This window comes from Phocoena sinus, chromosome 2 (genome assembly GCF_008692025.1).
Source record: "Phocoena sinus isolate mPhoSin1 chromosome 2, mPhoSin1.pri, whole genome shotgun sequence".
In the NCBI taxonomy this organism is placed as follows: domain Eukaryota; kingdom Metazoa; phylum Chordata; class Mammalia; order Artiodactyla; family Phocoenidae; genus Phocoena; species Phocoena sinus.
Genome location: NC_045764.1, coordinates 44,181,866 through 44,204,165, shown reverse-complemented (window position 1 = coordinate 44,204,165; position 22,300 = coordinate 44,181,866). Strand labels below are relative to the sequence as shown.

At 38.3% G+C, this 22,300-nt stretch overlaps 1 long non-coding RNA gene across 6 annotated transcripts; it reads right to left on the bottom strand.

The window, feature by feature from the left end:
* Nucleotides 1–469: 469 nt before the first annotated feature.
* LOC116748765 lies at nucleotides 470–13,921 on the bottom strand. Of its 6 annotated transcripts, none has more exons than XR_004348353.1 (5): nucleotides 13,541–13,921; nucleotides 12,976–13,175; nucleotides 11,170–11,238; nucleotides 10,532–10,615; nucleotides 470–8,834 (listed from the first exon to the last, which is right to left on the bottom strand). It is a non-coding gene; the product is annotated as an uncharacterized LOC116748765 (long non-coding RNA). The 6 variants fall into 6 exon arrangements; XR_004348354.1 differs by lacking the exon at nucleotides 12,976–13,175 and having other exon boundaries at nucleotides 470–3,876; nucleotides 5,588–8,834; XR_004348351.1 differs by lacking the exon at nucleotides 12,976–13,175 and having other exon boundaries at nucleotides 470–3,876; nucleotides 5,588–5,662.
* Between the last annotated feature and the right edge of the window lie 8,379 nt (nucleotides 13,922–22,300).

Below are 22,300 nucleotides of genomic sequence, written 5' to 3'. Positions count from 1 at the left end.
GGATTCAGTTGAATTTAAGTGTTCAGATATTCTGCAAGATGTTTTATTTATAATATTTAATAAGTATAGGTAAAAGGGACCTTTTCCATCAAAACAAAGTCAGAAAAATACTGTATCACTCATGCTGAATTTTGAGGCAAAAGGCATTTTGTTTTAAAAGTTCATTAAAATCTCACAGCAAATTAAACATTCTATTATTACCCACTGGTTAACCAATTTTGTAAGATGTTTCAAGAAAGCATAAAATAGCATTTTAACTGGACAACCATCTTTTAAAGCACAAATTTCCACAACTTTGTAAAAAGACAAATATTAACCAAGTAAAACATTTTCCAGTACACCATTTCCATTTTACCAGCTTTATTCAGTACACTTTACTGCTGGGCAACTGTAAAGGTCAAAGTGTTATTTAAGGCGACACCGAGTATTTAATGAAGCTTCAGCTTAAAAAAAAAAAGCCCAAACTGAGAAATTTTAAAGTGTTAGAAATTTTATTAAAGTTAACATTCCACAAGATCATACTCATACAGATCAAACTGCAAAAGATTCCAGGCATACAAACTATCATCTGTTAATGTGCCATCTTTCTTCTCCAAATGTCAAAAATGTTCTTAATGATACAAAGTCTCTAGAAAGTCAAATTCACTGTCCATTTGTGCTGGGTAAGAAACCTATATCTTCATTCATTTCATGAAATCCATGTTAAAAGAACCCTGTCTTGGTTGTATATTATCACAGCACTCTTGTATTAATCCATTTTTCTCAATTCCCCATAGTGGACTGCCATCTTGATTTCTCAGTGGTAGGGTCCATTTGAGACTCTTCAAGCTGACTGGGTGCTTGATGAAAACATTAAAAGAAAAAAAATGCTGTTGGAATATCAATAATCTTATTCCTTCAGAGAACATCCACCCACCTTGAAGATACTCTTACCATACACAAAGCTTTAATAATTTTATAACAGCTTTAAACTATAAAACTGTATTATATTAAAGTTGTATGTGCTGCACATACAAGTTCTCAGTAAGAGAATCATGGCAAAACTGCACACCAGTAACAAAGTTCTTTTACTGTCACAGATACACAGTAACCATAAAAATGTGGCAGTGAAGAGTCAAATTTTTAATAGTTAAATGTAATGTTGTTATACTGTCTACATGAGAAGTGAAAACAAAAATTCAAAAATTCTGGAAAGCTAAATTACAGCAACACTATGGATTCTAAATCTCAATGCAGAAAACTTTCCAAGCTTCTTCAAATAAAACTAAATATGGAAAAGAATCTTAAAGGATTAAAAAAAAACCCGAAGCAGTGGATCATAGCAGTTTTCCAGTCCAACAGATCTTAATTAATTTTGCATAGATAACACAAATGGCCAATATAGATGTCACCATCTTTAGCTACATATACGAGAATGCAGGCAATAGGCAGCCACTAGAAAACAAAATGATCAGAAATGCAAAATATCTCCCTACCTTATTTGATATTTGCCATAAAATGCTATCAGATTTCAAATTCAATACAAATAAAATATTCTCATTGCAAAAACATCAAATGTTCCTCATTGTTTTAAAAAAAATTCATTGCTTAAATAATTTGAAGTAAGGAGATTAAAGGAAGCCAGGATATTTTACCATTAAATAAATGGTCCTGATTCATCATGATAAAACATAATTAGAAAAATAAGTTTTAACCCTGGTCTTCTTTATAAATTTTGCAGCTCTCCAACTAAATTTATAGCAATGAAGTCTGAGTGACTGACTAGATTTATAAGGACATTTTTTGCTCATTAGATAGTTAGTACCTTGATTCCAAAACTACAATGAGGATTTGTCTATTATATACAATACAAAAATCTACTTAATAAACCATTTGATTAACCAAGAGACACCACCACTCATTAAAAAAAATACTGAAAATGAGCATCACAACATCAGTAATAAACATCAAACGAAAGCTATTCCTCCCAAAACATTTTTTGCCGATTTCTCTCCAGCCTAAAAGGAGAACTAAAAATAACTCATTTATTCCCCATATCAGTAAAATATCTTCCACTTGTTCATTCCTTACAATTAAGGGACATATTTCTATATAAAAGTATAAAAGTAAAAACACCATCATTCCTCTTGCAGAGTTAATTTATAAACCAATTTCTCCCCATCTCTACTGTTACAATGCAGGATCAATCTCTCAATGAGTTGGGAATGTAAATACTATTATGATGAACGGTGACATTAATGCATTCATATCAAGCTACAGTCATTTCAATGGCTATAGGTGCAATTTATTCAATCTAGTACATTAAGTGATAAACTCCGTGCTTTATATTCTTCTGCCACAAGAGGTAAAAAACTCATCGCAGACACTATAAGAAATTTCTTTTTAAAACGACATTTTTTTAAAAAATTTCAAAAGAAAGCCAAATGATATTAAAACCATATCAAAACTAATTAATAAAATGCACAAGCTTGTGTGGCAAAAATAGAGATTAAAAAATACTAGCATATTGGTCGTGCTAGCACATATACTGTCATATATTTAACATGGTAAAAAAAAAAAAAATAGGCAGGGGGAGGAGAAGAAAAAGAATGCTACAAGAAAGCCATGATCAATCTGCACTCCTATAAAGCCAATGAAAACCCAGAAGTAAGAATTCTGTTAATAAGCAAAAGTGCTCAGTCAAATATCAAAGCACCTAAAAGAACAGTAAAGGATTTAGGAATAAATCCATTTATTTTCATGGAATTCCAATTTCTTGCAAAAATTAAATTTGCAAATAAGCAAAGTTAAAAAGTGAAAAAGAAAGCAGGCATGAGTTCTCTGACCCTGGAAATTTTCTGGGTAACAAAATCCAGTTCTTCATCTGTAACAGTAGTACCTACCTTACGTGGCAGTAGTAGTGAGGATTAAATGAGTTAGTACATTTATAGCTTTTACATTACCTGGTATATAGAAGGACCTCAATAAATAGACCTCCAATATACCACAGTAACCAAAGTACCTGAGGACCTACAAACTAACCTTAATGAATCAAAATAATTTATATTCCAGTGGCCATGATATCTCTGAAAGCTCTAGGATCATGGGGTCAACTTGTAAAAGACAAAACACTTTCTGCTTTAAAGAGCATTTCATTTTGCATTAAAGTAAGATCAGTACAGAAAACTGAGTAGGGTTTAGTATCTAAGCCCTACTACTCCACATCTTTCCAGATTTGTGAATTACTGGAAACATACTGCAGAGATGATGGTTTGATCTAGAATTCCATCATCAAACATACAAGCTTCAAGCTAATACTATGAAAAGTTAGGAGAATTTTTCCACTATGATGTTCACTATTTTATACCTCCTTTTTTTAAGAACAAATTGCTTGTTCTAAGGTAATTTCCAGGAAGAAAAAACTTTTATGGTAAGAAGAACATAAGTACCTGCTACTGCTTAAAATCCCCAAATACTATACATCCAGAAATTAAAAATATAAAATTGAGCAAGGAGGTCTTAAATTCTAATTCAGTGAATTTGTTCAAAAAAAACACTGGAATATTGTAAAATAAGTTGTTATTTGAAATGCAAGCAAGTGATTCATTACTGAATGTGTTTAAGAGGGGTTCAATTTCCTTACCTCTACTTCCCAGCAAACCCCCATTTTAATAGCAACAAAAAATGTGCAGGACAGAGAAAGAGTACAAGGAAAAAGATTAATGACTCTTAATTTTTTAAACAAGTGGTTCTAATAAATACTACAATTTGTTACTGTAAGATCAGTGAGACAAATGGGTACAAAATTACAATAAGCAGAAATTGATGCTTACATGATCATTCTCATCGTGTAATTAAGCTTCTTGGTACTTATGACAATTTCAATCTTCGTATTGTCTTTAAATTTGAAAACATTTAATACTGACTTCACATATTTTGTCTTATTACCAAAAAAGCTTGACTCCTCAACAGGACTAAAACTTATTAACAAGTCTGGGTCCTAAATAAAGTGGGCATAAAAACTAACTACAAAAAACCCAGCCAGCTGTGGTTCACAACATTGCTAAACTATGTTGTTCAACTATGCTGACTAAGAAAGAGTCATCTTACTTAAGGTTTTTTACAATCAAATCAAATCTTCCCCATTATCCCATTTTAGTTTAAAACTTGACTACATGTCCATGAAAGATTGAAAGTTGTGGTTTCCTGTAACTTTAAAGTTTTTACTAAGTCAAAGTTTTGGCATTCAAGCATACCTAAAAATTAGTATTTAAAGCATTACAAATAATGAATTTCACTTTTTACTAGATTAGACCCAAAACACTAGTTGGTAATGTTTAATAGCAAGTATATACAATAAATCAACAAGTATTTATTGAGCATCCACTATGTGCCAGGCAATCGTTTTAAAATATAAGGCATGAAGTCAATAAATTACACTACATTAGTAAAGTTTTCATCTCTGCTCTCACCATCCCCCATCGAAAAAAAAAAAAAAAACCTTCACTATTTTACAGGCCCTAGTAGCCATTTATACAAATAGAAGTTGAAGTAGCAATTAGAAGCAAAGATAATCATCTAGAATCTAGATTCCCGAATGTGATTCAAAAAATTACTTTTATGAAACAACTACTAAATAACTATCATACCTAAAAAGTTTTGTCAATAATAAATGCTTTTGAGAATTCATCCAAATTCATTTCTACAGTCTTACCACTAACTCTTTTCCCACTATTTCTCAGATGGGGAATTAGAAATTCCACAGTAGTAGTAGTAACCAAACCTTCTAATATCAAGGCAAAACCCCAGTATGAAGAAAAACTTTTTGTTGGCCTTTCAAGTTTAAGGAAAGCTCAATAATTATTTCATTTATTTGAATTACTAACAATGAAATCCATTAAAAGTACGCTCTATTACCAAGAGAACCTAAGGGCTTCTGAGTTTTACACATGTGAAGTTGACAAAAAGGAAGGATCCAGGGAAAGAGTAGGCAAGGTTGCCTAACAGGAAAAAATACTGAGTATTTTATAGGGTTTGTGGCCATTAACTATATGGCTACTCTCAACTCTGTAGCCAGAGTTGGAAAGCAAACACAGATAATGTATAAATGAAAGCGCATAGCTATGTTCCAATAAAATTTTACTTATAAAAATAGGTGGGAGTTTACCAACACCCAGATCTAGGGTGCAGGGTTTTTTGGTTTTTTTGGCCGCACAGCACATGCGCAATCTTAAGTTCCCCTACCAGGGATCGAACCCATGGCTCCCTGCAGTGGAAGTGTGGAGTCTTGACCGCTAGACCACCAGGGAAGTCCTAGGGTGCAGTATTAAAAGCATGTTCAAATGTAGGGTTTTTTTTCCATTTTAACTCTGCCTGAGCTTAAGTAAAAAAAAAAGTAGAAAATAATAAAAGGTTGGAGTAAATTAACGCACAAGATTTTAATAAGAAAATTCATATACATCTAACCATGTTGATTTATTTTTGTACTGCTTTGAGCCTCACTAAATCCCTCTGTATTTTTACAGACTCTGACTCAGTTACTCAAAATTTCTAAAGTCAGATTTAAAATTAAAAAACAAATTAAACATGTAAATTGAGGAAAACTTACTAAATAAATTCTTCCACCAACATCTATTTTCGTTGTACTGGTCCCTTAGATAATTCAGCCTCAAGATTCATATTTCTGTAGAAATCAGAAAGAAATAATTGTATGTACAGAAAAAGACAAAAACAGATTTATTTGGAAACTTCAACATCTTATCAGGATCACTAGCCAGAAGACCGAGACATACATGTATTTATAAATACAGTCCAAGCAGAAAATCAAAAGTTCTGATCCAGAGGATCTTAAGTTTGGCTGTTCACAGGGCTCACCTGTAGAATAAAGTTACTATAAAAACACGTTATGTCTCAGGCCCCAAGAACTTCCTAGGTAAAAATCTGGGCTCCCTAACAGGCAGTCATGGTTGCAAAACAGCGTTTAACAGAGTCAACATCACTCCTTCCTTAACAGTACAGAACTATTTTATCTCTTGGTCCTTCAGCTAATCTGCTTTCCAGACTTCTAAAGGAAAGCTTCCATTACCAACCTGGCAAGGCCATGTTTCTCACTCTTCAATATTACTATATTATTTCATAATATCATGTACTTTAATCAACTCTATTCTAGGATAGAAACCTTAAGCATAACTTCAAATTTTTTTCTCTACTAATTATATTGACCTACACGACACTAACCCTTTCTAAAATATGTGCGTGATAAAAATTACTTTTTATCTGGTTACTGATAACCATTACTTTTCACTGGTTAGACTGAAATACCTCATAAACATGGAAGATGTTTCCTGTATCTCAAATAAATTGAATACAGGTATATACTTTTTCCAGTCACTCCTGTGCCAAAGTATGATTATAATAATCACAATAATAGGTAGAACTACCCAAAAAGCTTTGTTCAAAAGTTCAGTATTAAAGTGTATCAATTTAAGGATTTTTAGAACGCAAAAGAAGTTTAGGATTTAAGCTAAAACTAAGCTACCTAAATGCTTTTTCCATGACCAAGGTTTCCAATTTTTCAAATTATAAAGCAAGTTCCTGATTATCTTACCAAATTTAAATCCCTTTAATCGTTTTGACTAGTCATAAGCCAAGAAATAGTAAGATCTGCTTCAAGATTTCTTTTAAGAGCAAGGTGCTAAAATATCCTCCCAACAAGTTGATAAAACGAAGCAATTTACAAGAAACAGCATTATTAAGCTTCCAAATTTAATGTGATCTTATAAAGGAGACAGTTACACCGAACAATGACAAAACCTAAATCAATCAAGTAAAATAAATTGATTTAACCCCTAAGAGAAGGGCAGAAATGACTTAAGGAATCCCCACGAAAGAAATGTCTGAGGGAAACCCATCACATTAGTCTGACAACACGCTTATAAAAAGGCTACCTACCAGTACAAGTATGTGGCTCGGGGTGCTCACTGCATCAAAACCAGAGGACTTGGATCACACTTTGCACCACCACAAAAATTACTGACACCAATGTAATCTACCACTCGATCTCCTTCCCAAAAATTTACAAAGTAGTACTCTGCCTTCCTTTAAAGGGGGGTAAGCCAAGTTCACCTTAAGCAGATTACAAAAGTTGATAATTTTGCTCATACTCCTATCTTTAATATTTTGCAGTATCGAGGATCCTCATTTAGTATGAAATTGTAGGTATAATATAAATAACAACTTTGATTGCTGGTCATTTTATAATAAAAGGCAAAGACGGCTTTAGTCAAGTCTTAATATTATCATTACTAACCCATTTGTGCTTTTCTTAGATTTGGTTTTGTCACCTTTTAAAGTCCTTAAAACAATTTTTACATTTTAATTAGAATAAAATCCGAAAGCACTGTGAAATATAAGAAACCACCCACAAAAATAAGGTACTAGGGATAAAGTCATTAACAGTCATAAGAAAACTCTGTCACAACTCATAAACCATTAAAGTTAAGCAAAATATTTAGCTTGATAACCTAAATTAAAATGATTTTGACTACTATGTAATACACATATTAGGATATAATTGCTTTTTGGAAATATTCAATTTCAAATAAGTGGTATAGTTTCAAAAAACAAAGATTGTTTTCCAAAACACTGGATTATCTAGCTGTACACAATGTATAAATAAAATCGTTGTCGGAAACATGTTACTTGAAAGTTATGTAAACAATCAAATCACATAGTTTTTATTTATAAAGTCCAAAATATCCCTGAATTTACGTTGTAAAAGTTAATTATATGCAGAAATAAGTCAATTTGAAAATTAAAAGTTTGTACTGGCCCGCTCAATCTGGAAGGGAAAGGCAGTGGGTAAGATGAGGATATTTATCTTTGAAATATAGATTTCTTAAGGGAAATTATATAGCTTAGTCAAGCATGTAAGCTATAAATCATCATTTATACTCACAATGGTCAGCTGCAAATGTTACATTAAATACACTAATCTTTAAATTATTTAATAAAATTATTAGGAAAAAAAATCAAAACAATGCTTTCACTGCAGCATTCTAAATCTTTATTTTTTAAACACAATTTCACACCTTAACTGCTTTTTAAGATCAACTTTCCATTATGCCTGCATTTATACTATTTATTAATATTTTAGAACACCTAAAATTAGGAAAGTCAGGCACACTATCGCCCAGGTTTCATGTTATTCAAATAACTTCAACAAAGAGATAACATCCATGATTTGCAAGCAAAAATTACAAAAAGTACTTTACAGTTTAAGAGAACTAGACACTCTTTTTACCACACAATTCAGGAGCAAAAATGTATCTTAAGAAATTGGAAACTCCAAATACTTTATACAAATTAGGAGACTAAGGTCCACAGTGAATAAATCGTCTAGATTACAGGGCTAATTTACATTAGAAGCTGGGTCTCCTGACTGCTGAATCACTGTTATATTTTCCACTCTATCACACACCTCTCATTAATGCAGAAGATGGAGATGTCCTCAAATTAACATTTCTCCCCTTATGCCTCTCAACAAAGAAGAAAATCAGAGGAGAAAAGGTAAAATAATTGGTTGTCCGCAGTCCAAATTTTTAAATAATCAAGAAACCAAACAGTAAACGAAACTTGAAAGAAAATTTATATTCAAAATTACCTATTCCACATAATCCAACCTCTTATTATGTCGTAGTTCATGAAAACCTTTTGTTAACTATGGGGCATGGCTTCTTTCATTTCTGTGGAACTCCAGGGAATCTTTTAAACAGTTATTACCAATAATAACAAACGTAATGCAAGCCAATCACCAACTTGATCAGGTGACTTTTATGATTCAAGAATTCAAAATGCTAAAATAAAAACAAATATTTAAGTATTTATCACTTCAGTTCTTAAGCAGAAAATAATAGTAAACTAAACAATGTATTTATGAAATACAGTAATTTAAAACAACAGTATCTTCAGTTATATTTGCCCCCAGGTGTCCATTATTTCTGTCCACCAAAAATATTGCCAATTTTACAGGCTTGGCTCAGCAGATTTCAAAACACTGACTCTAAATATTATCATGAAGGTCGAAGTACATGTACGTCTTTTTAAAATGTGACTTATAATCCTTTATCTCGTTGGTGATAAAAAAGAAAACTACACTCCGTTACGTTAACTTAAGAGTTACTACAACACTTATTTTTATAATTATTAATACTTGACTAAAAAAGATACAAATTTTCATTTAACATTTCTAATCTTCTTTAACCATTCATTTTTTATTCTATGGGTTCAAATTACGCCTTTGGTAGGCCATTATAAATTACTGCCAATTTATACTTAAACTTAGGTTAAACTTCACATACATTTGTGTCTTAAGAGGCCCTATTCTCAATTTTTATAACAGTGCCCAACCTCATCTGAATGCCAACCTAATATCCTATCATTTACAAAGAGGAAACCCTAACCTTGGCATTTTTATGTTAAACGACCTTGGGATGAAAGACGTCTTAACTTTTTTATATATGTTACATCTTTAAAACATTGTTAAAGGTCTAACATTTGGTTTTCTTTTGTACACTATAATGAACATAAATCTGATCAAACTGCAAAAGGGCTGAAAAGCAAAAAAAGCTAAAGCAAAAGCAATAAAAATATTACCTTTATCACCTATCTGAATCAACAGAATAAGCCAACACCAACGATGAATTTTCCACAAAAATTACAAGGACAAAGGTAAACCTGCCCTTACATTAATTAATTGGTTATTTGGCTATTCTTAAAACTTCCCAAGGTTTCTCATTATATATTTCCTGTGATAAATCCCTTCCTAATATATACTGCTTGACAGTAACTTCCCCTTTCAGTGTTAACTTAAGAGTAAGAAGTAATTCCTGAAAATTCTGTACGTATTTTTCTCATTCATGTATCTAATTTTAAGATGTCAAAATACCATACACATATTGAAATTATTTCTTCCTTTTATGCTTTAAAAAGACTAAGCTATAGATTAGAGGTCTCTTCAGTCACATTCTAGTTTCCTATAAGATAACTTATTTTTGCACCTGTATGGAAAAAAGACTCATAAAAACAGGTAAAATGAGTATTTAAAATCCTTTACATAATAACTAGCATATGAGAGGGTCTATTAAGTTTTTGAAATATACTTCTTTTAAGATAAATCATAAGATCTGCAAATACAAAATTCTAGGCCATTTCTAAAACGTAATCTGCATCACCAAAAAAATGGCTAAAGAATGTACATTTCAGACTGTAAAGATACGTAATTCTGATGACTCAACTACTGATTTAATCATAATTCTAAACCACCATTTAATTGAAAAATACTGAATGTCTCACTACTGATGTAAATTACACGTATCAACTATTTTAACATTAACACAGAACTGCTTTGATGTAAGGAAAAGAATATGATGGGTTTTTTCTTATCCCTTTTTCGAAATAAGGTCTACAGTTTATGTCGCACTGACAAACTTTAGTGATATTCTCCTGTTGGTAGCTATTAGATTTCAGATGTTGCATAAAAACATTTACTTACTTGCTATATAAAATACAGACTATCGCAAAGATTTCCTTTATCCTCAAGGATAAAATTCCACGGTCTGTCTTCAAAATGGCATACCTTTTGGGGGAAAAAAAACAATATTCTAAACAATTTATTGATGGAACCACCAATAGCCAAATACTAATATGTGTTTTAAAACTTTTCATTACATAAAAGAAAAAATAAAATCTATGCTCACAAAACCTGATTTTTAAAGCATTCTTTCCTAAAATCCATTAGTATGAACAGCAACTAGCTTAAATTTCCCAAAAAATTTATTTCTTTAAATATTTAAAAGATTTAAATTGTTTGCACAGTATATTAAATAGCAAAAAAGAAAAAGCATATCTTTGGTTTATGGTTTTCCTCAAAGTATAATGTTTTTTCTTGTTCCCAAAACTAAACAAAGGCTTAAAGGACCTTCAGTATTTTAAACTATTCAAAAGGCACATTAAGTTACAATGGCTATGCAGATACACTTTTCATACAATGAAAACGTTTAAAGATATTGTAAAATTATTTCAGATACTTACTCATAATCACTATTCACTAAAAATATATATTATCAAAATAAATAAAAACCTAATAAGTTTACTTTTATGTCAAAGTAATAAAAATTTACCCACTCTTACCTCAAATAAAAGAGCTGTATTTGTTCAGAACCATCATCAACCAAATATAATTTTAATCTTGTAAGTTACCTTTAAAAAAAAAAAGGAAGATGATTATCAATGTTTTGATTTTTAAACACTTCTTGGCCAAAGTTTCACTGTGATGAAACAATGAGAAAATATTCCAGAGACAACGATCATTGGACAAATTCAAGAAATGGCTCATCGACACGCTACCTGTAAATTTTAAGGGTGCAGTTATTTATCTTAATATCTATCAGTCTTTATTTTCCTCATCTTTTGGTTGTATGAACAAACACTAGAGATTAACGCATTGAGGTTAAAAACAAAAAATTCACATCTTTGGACAGATTCAAGATTATGACCTTGTTTTCATTTTTATTCTTCTTTTGATGGCAAGCAATACACGAAAACAAAGGAAAAGTTTACCATTTTTAAAGACTGAGATCAACTTAAAATTTTTTTTACCATCTAGAAATACCTTTTACAATTATGAGCAATTAAAAATTAACTCCTCCAGGAGAAATTAGTGAAGTTAAAATGGCCACTGGTTACTTTAAATTTTTAAAGCACAAGTTATTTGATCTCACCAAGTGGGATATTAGCTTTGTCTTTAAAGCAAATCTAAAACATGTAGTATCTATGTCCTTTATTCAATTTCAAACTGGGGTCTAGAACATTTTCAGTCTCTCCCTTCCCCCATTTCTCATGTAAAAAGATCTTATGAGGTTAAACTGCTAGCAATTATTCTGCATTTCGCTATTCATAAAAACTAGATTCAGAATATTAATTTCAAACGACTTGCAGTGCTCAAAAATTTCAGAAATGTTGATTTGAAAAACCAAAATTGTTACTTAAACAACAAGAGTCTCTAAAATCAAGATATGCGCAACTGATGTAACGTGTAGCACTATATGAATGCTATTAGGAAAATAAAACAATGTCACTGACAAAAATATCCTCAGAAACACAGTCCATTACACCAGTATCTTTGATTTTATAAGTACTACGTAAATCTGCCCAACACTGTTTTCACGTAGATCTGCACCTCTACAACACCAGAGCTACCGCAGGATGAAGACAAATATATTCTAAAATACACAAAGGTTTGTGCATTTGTGGTTTGTTCTTCAAATCACTAAACTCAAAATTCCCTCTCAGACAATTTTTTTTAATTCCTAGACTATACAGAGGACTCTACAAGTTTTTTAAAAACCAAAATACACTATTAAAATACTGTTCCGTTTTGAGCATATCTGGATTTTTATGCATGCAACAAATGCAACAAATATGGCTCCTCTTCATCGCCCATTACCGAGCAGTCCTACTTTAATATTTACACTACGAGAAAGTAACTTCACAAAGAGATTTGGTGTCAGAATATTCCTTTGTAAAAGTTCTGTCGACCGTGGCTTGTGATAATACACATTATTTTTTAAAATCAGCAAATGATGAACTTAAACTTTTAAAAGTCTAGGAACTAGCCCAAATATGGTCTAACATTCAGGTGTGATAAGTTACAGATAACGGCTCCTTATGACCTTTTTAAAAGTAACGAACAGTAGATTTAATCATTGTTCAAACATCAGAATGTCAAATAATCTTGGCGTAATTACTCAGTAAAATCAACTACCTTAATCAAACGTCATCGTCTAGCACCGTAATTAAAATCTATTTCCATTAAACAGCCTTGACGACATAGTAAACTTGTCTTCGTAATTTTTGAAATACCAGAAGCACTCCTCCAACTTGCATTTTTAAAAGACAACCTTAATGTCAATAAAGGTTTGAACAAGCAGCAAGTACCTTCTCATCTGCAACACTGCAGCCGTTTTCAAAATCGGCTTTGAAAGAGTTAAAAGCCAACACCCAAAAGGAAAAAAAAAAAAAACAAGTTTTATTTTTGTTGAAACGTAGTCAGGGTTCCATTGTTCTTTTAAATTCGAAAACGAAGATGAGTTCCCACCTCACCGGAAAGGGGTTTAAAAGCTCCCCCGTCGGACAACCTGAAAAGGATTTTTTTTTTTACCCTAAATATCAAAATAACTCACCAGAACAGAAAGGGGCTCTCCTCACGCAGTCCCCTTCAGGCTCCCGCCCGCGGTCACCGCCGCCGCCCCTTTCCCGGCGGGGCCGGTCCCGGCAACGAGGCCACCCCCCGCCCGGTCTTCAGCAGGGCCCCCGCGACCCCAGCCCCGGGCCCCGCGGCGTTTCCCGCCCGGAGAGCCAGAGAGCGGCGCCTATGGGGCTGCTAGGGGAGAGCCGGCCGGCGAGGCCCGGCCCGCCGCCCCCTCCTGCTCGCGCGCTCAAGGACATTTTGCTTTTCCTCCCAAGGACAAAGGACAATAAAAGGAGCCGGGGAGCCACTCACCAGGTCCGAGCGCCGCGGTCGGCACCTCCTGGTCGCCCGCACCCGAGTCCCGCGCCGGGCCGCCCGCCCGAGCCTCCCGTCCGTACCGGGTCGAGCCGCCCGGGCCCCGGGGAGCCTCCGCGGCCGCTGCCGCAGCGGCGCTTTCCGCGTCGTGGGCCCGGCCGCCCCGGGCGCCTCTGCCGCGGGCTCCGACCCCGGCGCGCGGCCCGCCTCGCCCCAGCCGCGGCCGCTTCGCTCCCGCGGGCCTGCGGGCCGCCCGGGCGCAAGTCCCCGCCAGCCGGCGGGCCCCGCGGCCGCGGCGGAACGCCTGACAGCTCGAGGTGCTGCTGCCTCTCCGGCCATCTTGTGCCGTGTGTGTGTGGTGTCTCTCTCCCGTCTCCTCTCTCGGCTTTACTCCCTCCTCCTCCTCCCCCCCCGGCCCTCCTCCCCCCCGCCCCACACACCACACAACATGGCCTCTTTGCTGCGGCGGCAGCTGCTGCGACGGCAGCAGCCTCCGCCGCGTTCCTGCCCGCTCCCCTCCCCCATCCTCCCCGCCTCCCGCCCGCAGCCCGAGGTCGCAGTACGCATGCGCACTACCGCCCGCCCGCCGCGGCCATTGGTTCTGCGAGTTTCCTTCCACCCTTTCCCGGGAGCGGCCCCACGCACGCTCGCAGGCGTCTTCCTCCCGCCTAACAACAACCACTTCAATACTATTGGCTAATTCTGACCCCACCCCCTTCAGCTGAGTCCCCGCGGATAGGCTGGTCTTAATGCCATTCACCTTCCGTAGGTGTTTCTGGTTTTCTTGAGGGATCCCAGCTGGGGATTGGCTGGTGATGGAACCTTTGGTTTTGGAGCTGGGCTGTTGCTTTGCGCCTCACAGTGCGGACCCCTCGGGGAAGGCTAGGGGGGTTCCTGGAGCGGGGTAGGCCAGACCAGTATTATTAGTACAGTGCCCTGGAAAAAGCTTGGAATTCGGTGTTTTCGACTTCAGATTTTTGTCTTCTTTTTTTTTAAAAAAAAGGAAAATGATTGACAGGATGACGAGCAAACAAGATGCAGGTTCATAGCCCTTGGGCAAGCAGCCATATCTGAGGAGCTATAGAACTCAAGATTTTTCTTCTAAACAACCAGTCCTTCCCTAAGGGTCACAGAGTTTGGGCCAGTTTTTTTAAACCAGCGCATCCCCCTAGCCCAATATCCGAATTGAGATGCCACTTATTTGAGGGTTTGTAAGCTTCTTGTTGCCTGTTTATGAGAGGCAGGCTATTAGTATGTCCGGTGTCCATCGGCATTATGAATCAGTATCTCATAATCCTGGTTGGGCCAGATTCCACCCTTTAGGGAGTGTTTGTTAAAGGGATAGTTTGAACCCGAACAATCATAGTCTACCTGCCAAACTCCTTCTCCCAGAGAATCAGGCAAAACAAGCTTCGCTTCTTTTAAGCAAATCTCACCTTTTTTCTGTTGTTGTTTTCATTACTTCTTCCTACTTCAATCTAGAAGCAACTCTTGGCAGACCAAGGAATAACTGAAAACAACCTTCCTGAAATGGATGGGAGAAGAAAAAGTGGCTGTCTCCCAATGCCAGCATTTTAGAAATCTTGCTCCTTTTGGGACCTGGTGAAAAGGAAAGGAACGCTAGATGCTCTTAGTCTTAACGGATTTATTTGAGGGAAGGAGTCTTGGGGAAAGGTGAGCAACTCTGAAATTCTCTTGAGACCCTGTTCTTGGATTAGAATAAGAGAATGTTAAATACTCATGAGGCCTAGGAACTAGGTCTGGCCCCTTCTTTTCAAAATGACACAGTTGTTAATTAACTTGATTCAATACGGCATCAGCTACTTCGGGCAGAACTAGAACTAGAACCCAAGTCTCCTGACTCATAGATCTTGGGTTCCCTCTATGCAGACTGGCCATCCTCCTTAGCAATATAATTTGAGCTTCAAGTGGACACACAAAAAGAATGCTTCTTGAATTGAAATTAAACTTCCTCCATTTAACTTCCAAGAGAATTCCCTTACACAATGTAGCTTTGAACATTGTAGACCTGCAACAGGCTGTTTTCTCTGAAACAGCCCCACCCTGAACCCTTTTTCCTCATTCTTCCTGATGTGTTCTTGCTATGCTATTGTTCACCCCCTCTTTTCCCTTCCTATCACTACCTGAAATCCATCTATGATTCTGCTTGTCCAGATTCATCACCAAGTACCTCTATGCCAGCAAAACTGGCCTGAACAGGTCTTTATTAAAAATAGGTATGGCTAAAAAGAAATAATAATAATAGGTATGGCTGAAAAACATTGAGTTAGCTATGCGCCAGGCATTGTTCTAAGCCCTCATTGGTGGTTAACTCAGGTCATCATGCAACACCCCTGTGAGAGACTATTTATTATCTCTATTAGGAAGCTGAGGCACAAGGAGTTTAACTTGCCCAGGTTCACACTGCTAAGAAGTATTAGAACCAGGATTGAACCCAGTTGTCTGACTCCAGAACCGTTCCTTTCTGCCTCTCCCTTTTTTTTTTTTTTTTTCTGTGAAGACTGCCCCCTTGCCAGATAGGTTCAGTTGGATCTCCTGTTGTGGGGAGCTGTCTGATTTGCCAGCTGCTCCCTCCCCGACTTCGCTGAAGTGCTTCACCTTCAGAATCAGGCCTCCCTCCAATTGGGGAATATCAGACCCATACTAACTTAATCCCCAGACCTGGGTCCCACCCGATTGCCGTCAACCTTCTGGCATGCCACCTGGGAACCATCTATCTAGCTCTCTTGTTTTACTCCTTGTCTGATTGCGGGCCCCACAGTTCAACTGTGGAGTGACTCCCCTTTAAGAGATACACTTTGGGTGTCTTAGAGAAAACAGCTTTCTTCTCCCAAGCTTACATCCCACACAGCGCCTTCTTCAGAGAACGCCATTCTCTGCCACATTGAAACTTTTTTCCCTATCACACATGACAGTCATAATTTCTTTTGTCACATCTACACCATGTCTTCAGCCATCCCCGTTAAACCTAGACTAGCTCCATCCTAAATAAAAATAAGTAAAAAGCACCTGACACCTGGCGGACCACATTCTATCTCCACCACAGTTCTTTTTCATGCTAAGTGATCTGCCAATGAACCGAGAGGAGATCCCTCCCTCCCCCAGTCTCCGCTGGGTCCTATTACTGCTGTCTCTTTACCAGCGAAAATGAAGAGCACAGCCCTTAGCCTTGACTTAGAGGAAAGGTCTCTGCATGTGTGTGCTCTGAGTAGTTTTGTTTTTTTTTTAAGATCTTTTTGATGTGGATCATTTTTAAAGTCTTTATTGAATTTGTTACAATACTGCTTCTGTTTTCTGTTTTGGCTTTGTGGCCACAAGGCTCGAGGGATCCCAGCTCTCCGACTAGGGATCGAACCCACCCCGCCGCCCGCTGCCCCGCCCTCGACCCCCGCACTGGAAGGCGAAGTCTCAACCACTGGACCGCCAGGGAGGTCCCACTCTGAGTATTTCTGTTCCTATTTAATCGTGGCCAAAAGAAAATCTGGATGGGCAGAGAATATTTCTGGAAGGATACTAGGATCTGTTTACACGCCTCACCTCTGAGGAGACCTCAGAGGAGGCTGGAGAATCGGGTGAGAAGGGCACTTTTCACTCTATACCGCTTTGTGACTTTTGAATTTTGAACCACGGGAATGTATTACCTTTTGAATGAAGAAAGAAAAGAAAAAACATAAACTAAATCTCCTAAGCTAAAAGCTGACACTCATTAGGTAACTTTAAAAATTTTTTATTGTGTCATCTGTATTTTTTACACTAAACACCTGTAACTTTTTTTTTTTTGAAATAAAGGTCACACAACACTCAGTACCTACAGGGATGTGAACAGCCCCCGAAATGTCCCTGGTTGATGGTAAGGATCTCTGGTACGTAAAATGCGCAGCAGCTCCCATTTCCCATGCACTGTGGCCTCACACACTGCAGAACAGAGCTTCCTGCCGTGCTCCCTGCTTCCCTGCAGCTCCCCAGGTCTGTTTCCCATTTCTGTCCTCCTCTCCTCCTGTAGTAATTAAAGAAGAGCGAGCAGGATATGCTTTCCTCCCTGTTTCCTGTCCTACGTGTCCACCTTTGCCTAGGGTGTCTCCCTGAGAGGTTCAGCCCAACGCATCGCGGAGGCTCAGCCGAAACCCAGGATGACCTTGACTCAAGTTAGAAACACAGTTTTCAAATACAGGCCTTTTCAGATGCCAGCAGCTCTGCTCCTGCTCTTTGCCGTTTCTCTTGCTGCTCATGGTCACATGACTTACATGCAGCCTCTCTCTTATTTCTGGATACACCCTGCTCCTTCTTCACACAGGGCAGTCTTTCTTTCTTTTTCCCAGGGTACATCACACACAGGGTTGAAACTCACTGGATACTCAAAGTATTTCCAAACAGAGTTATTGAGTTTCTTCCATGTTCCAGGTACTATTTTAGAAGCTGGGGATGCTAGGTGGACTGAGGTGTCTGCTCTTGTGGAGCTTATATTCTAATGGGGCAGAAGACCGTACATAAGAAAATACCAGGTAGTGATAAGTGCTGTGATGATGAAGGCCTAATTTCAGGTTGAGTGGTCAGGGAAGGCCTCTCTAAGGAGGTGACATTTAAGTTAAAGCTGGAAGGACACAAAGGAGGCAGCTATGTGTATATGTGCCTGCCAGTTCCAGGCTAAAGGTGGCAGATGGTATGCACGCAACTAATTTTGCTCCATCCCAAAACTTCACTAAACAGACTTCTTTTCCCTTTCTTTCTCCCTTCCTTCCTTCCTTCCTTCCTTCCTTTCTTTTCATAAACTCATTAGGAAAGGAGAGCAAGAGAAAAGAGCAACACAATTTCAGAAGCTGGAAAATAGATGGATGAATAGTAACTTAAAATTTAGCAGGCCTAGACAATATAAAACTCTTAGAGGAAAACATAGGCAGAACACTCTATGACATAAATCACAGCAAGATCCTTTTTGAACCACCTCCTAGAGAAATGGAAATAAAAACAAAAATAAACAAATGGGACCTAATGAAACAAAAGCTTTTGCACAGCAAAGGAAACCATAAACAAGACAACCCTCAGAATGGGAGAAAATATTTGCAAATGAAGCAACTGACAAAGGATTAATCTCCAAAATATACAAGCAGCTCATGCAGCTCAATATCAAAAAAACAAACAACCCAATCCAAAAATGGGCAGAAGACTTAAATAGACATTTCTCCAAAGAAGATATACAGATTGCAAACAAACACATGAAAGGATGCTCAACATCACTAATCATTAGAGAAATGCAACTCAAAACTACAATGAGGTATCACCTCACACCGGTCAGAATGGCCATCATCAAAAATCTACAAACAGTAAATGCTGGAGAGGGTGTGGAGAAAAGTGGAACCCTCTTGCACTCTTGGTGGGAAGGTAAATTGATACAGCCACTATGGAGAACAGTATGGAGGTTCCTTTAAAAACTAAAAACAGAACTACCAGGGGCTTCCCTGGTGGCGCAGTGGTTGAGAGTCCGCCTGCCGATGCAGGGGACACGGGTTCGTGCCCCAGTCTGGGAAGATCCCACATGCCGCGGAATGGCTGGGCCCGTGAGCCATGGCCGCTGAGCCTGCGCGTCCGGAGCCTGTGCTCCGCAACGGGAGAGGCCACAACAGTGAGAGGCCCGCATACCGCAAAAAAAAAAAAATAGAGCTACCATATGACCCAGCAATCCCACTACTGGGCATATACCCTGAGAAAACCATAATTCCAAAAGAGACATATACCACAATGTTCATTGCAGCACTATTTACAATAGCCAGGACATGGAAGCAACCTAAGTGTCCATCGACAGAGGAATGGATAAAGAAGATGTGGCACACATATACAATGGAATATTACTCAGCCATAAAAAGAAACGAAACTGAGTTATTTATAGTGAGGTGGATGGGCTTAGAGTCCATCATACAGAGTGGAGTAAGTCAGAAAGAGAAAAACAAATACCTTATGCTAACACATGTATATGGAATCTAAAAAAAAAAATGGTTCTGATGAACCTAGGGTCAGGACAGGAATAAAGACACAGACATAGAAAATGGACCTGAGGACACGGGCAGGGGGAAGGGCAAGCTGGGACGAAGTGAGAGAGTAGCACTGACATATATACACTACCAAATGTAAAATAGCTAGTGGGAAGTAGCTGCATAGCACAGGGAGATCAGCTCAGTGCTTTGTGACCACCCTAGAGGGGTGGGATAGGGAGCGTGAGAGGGAGACGCAAGAGAGAAGAGATATGGAGATATATGTATATGTTCAAGTGATTCACTTTGTTATACAGCAGAAACTAACACAACATTGTAAAGCAATTATACTCCAATAAAGATGTTAAAAATAAAATTTTAGGGCTTCCCTGGTGGCGCAGTGGTCGACAGTCCGCCTGCCGATGCAGGGGACACGGGTTCCTGCCCCGGCCTGGGAAGATCCCACATGCCGCGGAGGGGCTAGGCCCGTGAGCCATGGCCGCTGAGCCTGTGCATCCGGAGCCTGTGCTCTGCAACGGGAGAGGCCACAACAGTGAGAGGCCCGCGTACCGCAAAAAAAAAAATAAATAAATAAAAAAAATAAAATAAAATTTTAAAAAAGTGTACAACTCAGGAAAAAAAATGTTTAGCAGGCCTGAGAAAACTGAGGTCCAACCTGACTTACACTCAGAAGGCTCAGAAACCAGAACTGGGGACCAGTGGGACTGAGGGTGGAGGGGAAGGCTAAAATAAGGAGAGCTGAGTGAAAGCAGTTTGAGAAGCTGTTAGATCCCACATCCCATCCCTGATCCCAGCAGAAGATTGGAGATTTATTCTGCAAGGAGAGTCTCTGGTCTGAAGGATATCAGGCACACAGAGGGCATAGGTACCACACTGGAGATGGGGGGATCCAGAGGCCAGATGCACAGCAAATTAGGCGACTCCAATTGTCTTGCCCCATTTGGCTCTTAGGATGCTGGCAATGTGACATTCACCTTTCAGTCGGCGATTGGAAGACTTTTTCTTTTTCTTTTTTTTTTTTTTTTTGCAGTACACGGGCCTCTCATCGCCGTGGTCTCTCCCGCTGCGGAGCACAGGCTCTGGACGCGCAGGCTCAGCAGCCATGGCTCACGGGCCCAGCCGCTCCGCGGCATGTGGGATCTTCCCAGACTGGGGCACGAACCCGTGTCCCCTGCATCGGCAGGCGGACTCTCAACCACTGTGCCACCAGGGAAACCTGGAAGACTCTTTTTGAGGAATCTACTCAGTCTATGAGGAAGGCCCATAGGATCTGACACGGGGGCACCTTCTAACTCCTAACATGGTCCAACCAGGTCACCCTTCAGTGACGCTCAGGATCAATGTATCAGACACCTTTTGTGCACTGCCCCTAATTCTCTTGGCCTCACCTCTTACTCTACCCAGAGTTGCAGCCACTGTTCCATCAAGTTCCATACAGCTTCCCAGAGCAAGTGGGATAGTTAGTTTCATGTGTCAATTTGACTGGCCACAGGTTGCCCAGATATTAACTATTATTTCTAGGTGTGACTGTGAGGGTATTTCTGGATGAGATTAGCATTTGAATTGGTAGACTGAGTAGAGCAGATATTGGGCTTCACCCAATCTATTGAGAGCCTGAGTAGAACAAAAAAGGCAGACGAAGAGAGAATTCAGTCTCTCCACCTTATAGTTTTTGAGCTGGGTCAGTGGTCTTCTCCTACACTCAGACTGAAACATACACCATTGGCTCTCCTGGTTCTCAGGCCTTTGGACTTGGACTAGAACTACACAATTGGCTCTTCTGTTCTCCAGTTTGCAGATGGCAGATCATGGGACTTCTCAGCATAATCACATGAGCCAATTCCTTATAATATCTATATCTACACCTATCTCCTCCCTGAATCTTGCTTTCTGTCCCAAAGCAGCTTTAACATCTATGTGGGTCTGCAGAACCACTCAGTATCAGCATTCAGGCCTATGAACCCAGAAATTCAGGGACAATAACATCTGTGGGGCTACCTTTGAGGACAAAGGCTTCCCTCTTTCATCCCCTGAGTGGACAGTTCTGATACACATCCCACAAGACTCAGGATATCCCATGGAATCCAGCGCCAGTCACGGCAGCAATGACCAGCTGGTTGACATACCTAACACTTATACTGGCTTTCTCTCTGCTTTTTTCCCTTCCACTATCCCTCATTTCTGCTTCTTTGGATCACTTCCTAAATGAGCTTCCTCTGTGTAATTCTTGGACTCTGCTTTGGGAGAAACCTTGGCTAAGACACAACAAGGCCCAATACCACACTCAGAGCTTCCAAACAGCCTTTTAATCTGTGCTCTTAATCAGGAATAAATGGTTAATGGCAAACAACTAAAGAAGACTTCTCACATGAAAGATAAAGACCAAAACCAACAGGGAAAAAAATAATAATAACCTGAAGGAAAAACAGACGGTGAAGGGAAAAGACATCAAAAAATAAAATTTCTTAATCATCATTAGTATTTCAAAAAGAAAAGAGATGACATTGTATCCATGAAACAAGGAAAGAAATAATTCAAAGAACCAAAAAGAACTCTTGGAAATCAAAAACATTATGACAGAAATGGAAAACTCAATAGAAAGGATAATAAAATTGGAGGAAACTCACAGAAAACAAAGCGTAAAGGACAGAGATGGACAATAGTAGAGAAAATTAGAGGACAAGTCATGTAGGTTCAACATTTGAATAATAGAAACTCCAGAAAAAGAAAACAAAGATAAGGAATTGGA